The following is a 7,695-nucleotide window of genomic DNA, read 5'->3' on the forward strand; positions in this document are numbered from 1 at the left end:
CCGCCCGAGGGCCCCAGGCCCTCCTCGGAGCCCCGGCGGGCAGCGCCCCCCCAGCCTCTGCCCCGCCCTTCTGCTCAGTTTAAATCCGGGGGTCTGGGAGGAAGAGAGGCCCCGGGGCCACCTTTTGCTTTCCCCACAAGCCCTGCGATTGCCGCAGAAATGGGCGAATTCACCCGGAGTCAATCAGTTTGAGCAGGAGAGAGGCGGGGCTGTGTGACGGACGAGGGGGTGGGGGGCTGCCGGGCCGGGAACCGGCTTCATCCGCGTCCCAGGGAGGGGTCCCGGGCTGAAGCCTGCCTGGATGCTGCCTCTAACCAGCGGCATGACGCTGAATTCGGAGGAAGCTAATCTTATACCAGACATAAAAGCGTCCTGTGGAAGAACAGGGAGTCGTTTAGAATTCAATAACGAGAGAAGACTTGTTTGTGGGTGGAGGACAGCAATGCCATGGTTAAGTGCCTGTTGTCAGACCTCGTGTGTGCTATGCCCTGGCTTCCAAGGAGTTGGCCATCTTTTTTTTTTTTTTAGGGTTTTTTGTTTTTTTGCAAGGCAATGGGGTTAAGTGGCTTGCCCAAGGCCACCCAGCTAGGTCATTATTAAATGTCTGAGACCAGATTTGAACCCAGGTGCTCCTGACTCCAGGGCCGATGCTTTATCCACTACGCCACCTAGCTGCCCCAATAAATAAAATTTTAAAAAAGTCTTAATTATGGAAGACTGCTTGCTCCTGAGATGTAAACTGACCCCAGTTGATTGTTTCCTGTCTCTCATTTTCCTTTTCACCTAACCTTGGCCTTCAAAGCTGGCATGACAGGAAATGACATGTTGAACTTGGGGGTCAGGCACCTGGGGACAGGAAGGACCAGTATGTAGTTTGCCATTGGAAGATACCTGGCCCAAAGTGTAAGACCACTCCCCAAGGGCCACCCATTGTTCAACCTACTACAGAAGGGTATTTAACAGGAATCACTGTCCCCTTCTTATCTTCTCACCTCTATCTTCTAGACCAAGTCTCATGGCTGCATGCCTGTCTCTGACTCTGTTTCTGTCTGTCTGTCTGTCTGTCTGTCTGTCTGTCTCTCAAACTTGACCTAACCAGTCCTCTTTCTCTCTGGCTCAGTTCTCTGAGCCTTTCCTTATCTCTGTCTCTCAGTTTCAGTCTCTGTCTATTTAGCCTTTTGTTATTCACCCTGTCCTAAAGTGCTTGTTGACCCTTCAGGAGGAAAAGTTTGCTTTGCTATATTTCATAATAAAATCCTGAGCAGTTTTAAAATCCCAAAGGGAGCAAGCAAATTCCTTTGCTTTTCAGTGACCTTAAGATCTTATTTTCTATCTCTATATCTCATTGGCAATAATAGTGTATTCATTATTCTACATAGTTAGTTTCCCACCCCACCACAGTGAGGAAAAGTAAGTATCGGATCATTGTCACACTTCTATAGACAATCTTGGCCTGTGTACTGATTTTAGTAATTGCCTTTTTTTTTCTTTGCAGAGAGGGAAGATACTTATAATGGTCATTATTATCTTATTCCCTTGGTTCTGCTTACTTGAATCTGCAACAATTCTTATGCATCTTCCCAAGTTTCCTTGAATACTATTTTCTTTATTTCTTATAGTAGAATAAATATATTTCATATATGGAATAAATATAAATAAACAAATATATCCAGATACCACAATTTGTTTGTACATTGCCAGGCAATGGGAATCTAAATTTATTCCAGTTTCTTGATCCTGCAAAAAAAAGTGCTGTTATAAATACTTCGGTTAATATGGGACCTTTCCCTGTCTTTAACATCCTTGATTTCCAAATGGATATATGATTTCAGTCCAAACAGCAGTACATTATTAAATCTACCTACTCAAAACTTCTTCAATATTGATAATTTCTAAATTTTATTATATTTTCCAGTTTGAGAAAACCCTGATTTTTCTTTTGAGCTTCATACTTATTTTTGAGTATATCTATCTGGATGTCTAGTCAGCATTTAAAATTCTAATTTAAATATGAACACACCAAACTTGTTTATCTTTTTTATTTTCTTGTCAATTGCATCACCATTCCCTCATTCACTTGTGTTTACAAGCTCAAAATCTCTGAGCTCTGTATTTTACTGTCTACTTTATATGTATTCAGTAAATATTAATCTTCCTTATCTTGGAAAAGGTTTCACTTAATCCTGCAATCCCTCATCTCCTTCACTGCAGTACTATTTCTCTTCCTTTCAAAGTTGTATTTCCCCAGAGAGTGACTAATATAGCTGACTTTATTTCTTTCTCAACTTCCTGCAATTAGATTTCCTAGGATTTCAATATTTTTTTTAGTTCAACTCTATTTTTTTCTCAATCCTCATTCTTTTCCTTTATTTTGTTTAATCTGACACTTGATCACTTCCATTAATTTTTCCTCACCTTTGATTTTCTTTTTTATAAATCAAGCAAGGATTTATTAAATACTCATTGTGTGTCCTCTCAAATAGTGATAGGCACTAGGAATATAATTATAAAGAATAAAAAAATACAAAACACTAAACAAAAAGAACTAAATAGAGAAATATTAATTGTTCATGCATAGGCTGAACCTAAATGATAAAATGAAAATGCCCAAATTAATTTATTCATTTGGTCTCTATACCAATCAAACTACCAAAGGATTAATTTGTAGAACTTTAAAAAAAATAATAAAATTCATCTGGAAGAACAAAAGATTAAGAATATCAAGACAATCAATGGGAAGGAAGAAGGAATTTAGCAGTACCAGATCTCAAACTATACTATAAAGCCATATTCATCAAAAGAATTTGGTAATGAATAAGAAATAGAGTGGTTGGACAAGGAAAATTAGGTATTCAATATAAAGAAGCAAATGAGCAGAGTACCTAGAATTTGTCTCCCAGTTACTGGGGCAAGAACTCATTATTTGACAAAAACTTTTGGGAAAACTGGAAGGTGATCTTGTAGAAAAAAGGCACAGATTATAGATCTCAAACTATATACCAAGATGAGTTCAAAATGGGTTCATGATATGTGGGAACGTTCTTTGTGAAGTTCTCTTAGGGTTAAAAACTGTTTTTAGTCAAGAAAACCTTATAATTCCAAAGAAGACTCAGAGCCACCTGCTTTATGGGTTGTTTGGTCAGGGGGTTCCAAGAACAAGATAGGTCCCAAATGAACAGGAAGAGAATACAGAATCTGAGGGGGTATTAAGGAAAGTGTGAGAGGATTTCAGATACAACATATATATATTTTTTTTGTTGTATCTATCTATATATATATGTATGTGTATGTGTATTAATTTTATATGTGTGTGTTTGTGTGTATGTGTGTGTGTGTGTGTGTGTGTGTGTGTGTGTGTGTGTGTGTGTGTTATTCACCCTGTCCTAAAGTGCTTGTTGATCCTTCAGGAGGAAAAGTTTGCTTTGCTATATTTCATAATAAAATCCTGAGCAGTTTTAAAATCCCAAAGGGAGCAAGCAAATTCCTTTGCTTTTCAGTGGCCTTAAGATCTTGTTTTCTATCTCTATATCTCATTGGCAATAATAGTGTATTCATTATTCTACATAGTTAGTTTCCCACCCTCCACAGTGAGGAAAAGTAAGTATCTAATCATCACACTTCTATAGACAATCTTATTGTGTGTGTGTGTGTGTGTGTGTGTGTGTGTGTGTGTGTGTGTGTGTTTGTGTTAAGAAATAAGAGAGGGGTTGGTTGTGTGGGAAAGTTCCTGGTGAAGTGCTCTCAGGGATAAAACTGTTTTTGGTTAAGAAAACCTTGCTGTCCAAAGGAGGCTCAGAGCCACCTGCTTTATGATAAGACTATTTCTGCAAACTGGGAGGACAGTCTAGCCATAGACATTATTTCATTAAGATGGTGATGAAGGTTCCAAGTTATCTCACCATCTGGTGGGAAAAATATGAAAACATTTCATTCTTTTCTCCGTGTCTTGCTGGGGTAGATTTTCTGAGAATAAGATTGTACCTTTGGAAACTCAGCCAGTGGGTTAAAGGAGAAGGTGGTTAAGGAGGGAGACCTGCATTAAGACCTATATAATCTTGCCTGACTGTCCTTTGGGTGCAGCTCTTTGACCTAAGAGATTTGGAGTTTGCCCTTTACTTGAGAAAAGTAATTAACTTTTCATTTTGCTTAGACTCACTCTCTGAAGATTTTTAGTGTATTTTTATCCCTCACAATGACAAACATGAAGGGTGATATAGAGACAGATTAGTGGAGCTGAGAAGAATCACCTGCCAAATCTATAGATGGAGAGGAATTCACGAATGAAAAGGAAATAGAAAGATTCATGGATTATTTTGATTATATAAAATTTTATTGTTTGGACAAAACTATTCCTTAAAATTAGAGGAAAGCAGGAAACTGAGGAAAATCTTTGCCGCAAGTTTCTTTGATAAAAGTCATTTTCAAATATATAGGTTAACTGAATTGAATCCATAAGAAAAGAAACCACTCCCCAAATTAACAAATTATCAAAAGATATGAAGAGACAACAGAAGAAATCAAAATTTTCAAGAGCCAAATGAAAAAAAATCTTAAAATCACCAAAAATTAGAAAAATAAAAGAACAAAAGAGGAAAACAGGTATACCAGTACAGTATTGGCAGTTATAAATTAGTCCAGTTATTCTGTAAAGCAATTTTGAGCCATGTCCAAAAAGTACATTGACCCTGCAGTACCTCTACTAGGTCTATACTCCAAAGAGATCAAAGAAAGAAGAAAAGGATCCACATGTATAAAATTCAATAGTCCATTGTGGTGAGAAAGAATTGGGAACTGACACAATTTTGGGAATCAATTGGAGATTGACTGAACAAATTATGGTATATGAACGTGATAGAATACTAATATGTTACAAGGAATGATGAAGATGATGATTTCAGAAAAACCTATGAAGATATGAATTAAAGTAAAGTGAGCATAACCAGAATAGCCAGAACAAGAGATAACAGCAGAAACATTGTAAGGATAATCAACTTCAAAAGACTTATTAACACAGATTATTATAATGACTCATCTCAATGTCAACGGATTCCATGATGCATGCTGTTCCACTTCTGGATAGAGAAGTGATGTATTCAGAGTACAGATTGAAATATCTTGAAAATTTATCATTTCCTTTCACACAGGTATTGAGCAAATATTACAAAATATTCAAAAGATAAAGTTCACACACATAGCTGTAACCATTTAACCAAACAAATGTCCACATTAGCCATATCTGAAAATGCATTTTTTTCTATTTTAGGTTTATCAATTCTCTGTCAGAAGGTGACAGTTTCATCTTTATTCTTTGGATTTCTGGTTTATATTGTGTGGATCTGCATCTTACTTCTCTGAAAGTTGTTTTTATATGTCATTTATATAAGTTGTTCATTTCTGCTCATTTCATTTTGCATCATCGCATAGAGTTCTCCCATTTCCTTTTGAAATTATTTATTTCATTCTTTTCTAATGGCATAAGAATATGCTTTTTTACATTCATATACTATAATTTATTTAGCCATTCTTCACTAAGAGGATATTATCTTGGTTTCCAATTTTTGGCTACCACAGAAAGAGTTAACATAAATATTTTTTATACCTATGGATCGTTATCCTTTTTCTTTGATTACTTGGGAGTATAATGCTAGTATCACTATAACTGATCAAAATATGAACAGTTTGGTAGTTTTCCAATTATATAATCTCCAAATTTATTTCTAGATTGTCTAGGCCAATTCACATTTCTACCAATAGGACATTAATGGATCTATTTTTCCAAATTCCTCCAGCATTTTTCATTTCCTTTTTTTAAATCATTGTCAATTTAATAGTTGTAAAGTAAAAGCTCAAAGTTACTTTGTATTTCTCTAATTTTTGGTTGAGTATTTTTCATTTGATTGTTGATAGTGCAGATTTCCTTTGAAAATTGCATTTTCAAATCTTTTGACCATTTATCTAGAGTAATGGCATTTAGTTTTAGAAATCTTAATTAGTTCCTTATACATCTTGGAAATGTAACTGTTATTAAATACTTATGACAAATATTTCCCCCAGTTAACTATTTCCTTTCTAATTTTCACCATATTGCTGTTGAAAAAAAATTAAAGTTTGTATAATCAAAATTGTTCATTTTTATTTCTTATATGATTTGGCACCTGTTTATATAATATTATACATATTATTGTTTAATTATAAACTCCTTTCCTATTTACATATCTTAAAGGTAATTTCATTGTTTATTACTTTGTTTATGAGATGACTTTTTATATCTAGGTCATTTATCCCTTTTCAAACTAATTTTGTATGGTGTGAAGTATTGATCTAAAGCTAATTTCTGCCAGTTCCAGTTATTCAGAAGTTTTTGTCAAATAGTCTTTCTATCAATAAAAAAGATTTTGGAGTTTATTGAAAACTGTGCTACTATGTTTGTTTGCTTTTATATATTATATATGCAATCAGTTCCACTGATTGACCTCTCTTTTAAATCATTACCAAATCATTTCTTTTCCTGTTTATTATATGGTTTGAAATCTAATACAGACAGGACCCCTCCTAATGAGGAATATATTATGTTTTCTAGATCCATTAAATATTCTGAGCATTTTCTCTAGTGCCGAAGAACATTGTTATTTTAAAAAAAATTATTGACAGCCTTCCCATGAACAGTTTTTCCAGTGATTTAGGTCTGTCTTTATTTCTGCAGAGTTTTATGATTAAATTTATATAGTTCCTTGGTGAATCTTGGTATATATAAACTGCCCTATGTTTTAGTTGGGGGAATAAGGTCCTGAAAGAGGAAGAAAAAGATTTAGAGAATAATTATTGTAGAAAATGAGGGAGGTATGCAGAATCAGTAAAATAGGGAGTAGTGCAAACAAATCAAAGAGGCTCTTCCTCAATGCAGGGTTAATTTCCTAGAATTATTTACTGAATGTCTATGAATTGCTTTCAAGTACTTCCCTTGCGTATTATCGTATCTCAGAAACCAATTTCCCAGATTCTACATGTGGGGAGATAGTGTCCCAAGTATCTTTGAGCATGTGCCAGATGCACATTAAACTTTAATGAATTTGTACATTCTATATTGTTTAGAATATAGAATTTTCTATAATCACAGAATCACAATATTTTGAAGTTAGATTGGGGTCTCAATGTTCATCTAGCCTATTCCTTAACCAAAAATGAGTCCCTACCATAATGTAATGATTCATGATATGTAGTTATTTATCTATTTGAAGGCCTCCATTGAAATTTACAGTTTCTGAGGCAGCACATCCCTCTTTTGTGTAACTCTGATTGTTAGGAAGTTGTTTCATTTTTTTCTCCTTACATGAAACCTAAATTTGTCTTTTTTTGCAAGTTTTGCTCTTTACTCTAGTCATATACTCTAGGGCCAAATGGCAAAATTATAATGCGTCTTCCAAGTGAGAGCTCTTTAAATATTTGAAGATTGTTTCCTTGAGAGTAGAGATTGTTTTATACTTTGAATTTGTATCCCTAGCATAGCATATAGTAGATTAACAAATTTATTAGCCTCCGTAGGTATTATTTTCAACTTCAAAATATTATTTCATAGGTTTAACTCTATACAGATGACTCCCACATTTACATATTCAACCCTAGCCTCTCTTTTGGGCTTCAGTCCAAGTTTGTATTACCCACTATCTATTGAAAATTTCAAACTTGGGGCAGCTA

The sequence above is a fragment of the Macrotis lagotis genome, chromosome X, assembly GCF_037893015.1.
Source record: "Macrotis lagotis isolate mMagLag1 chromosome X, bilby.v1.9.chrom.fasta, whole genome shotgun sequence".
Taxonomy (NCBI): domain Eukaryota; kingdom Metazoa; phylum Chordata; class Mammalia; order Peramelemorphia; family Peramelidae; genus Macrotis; species Macrotis lagotis.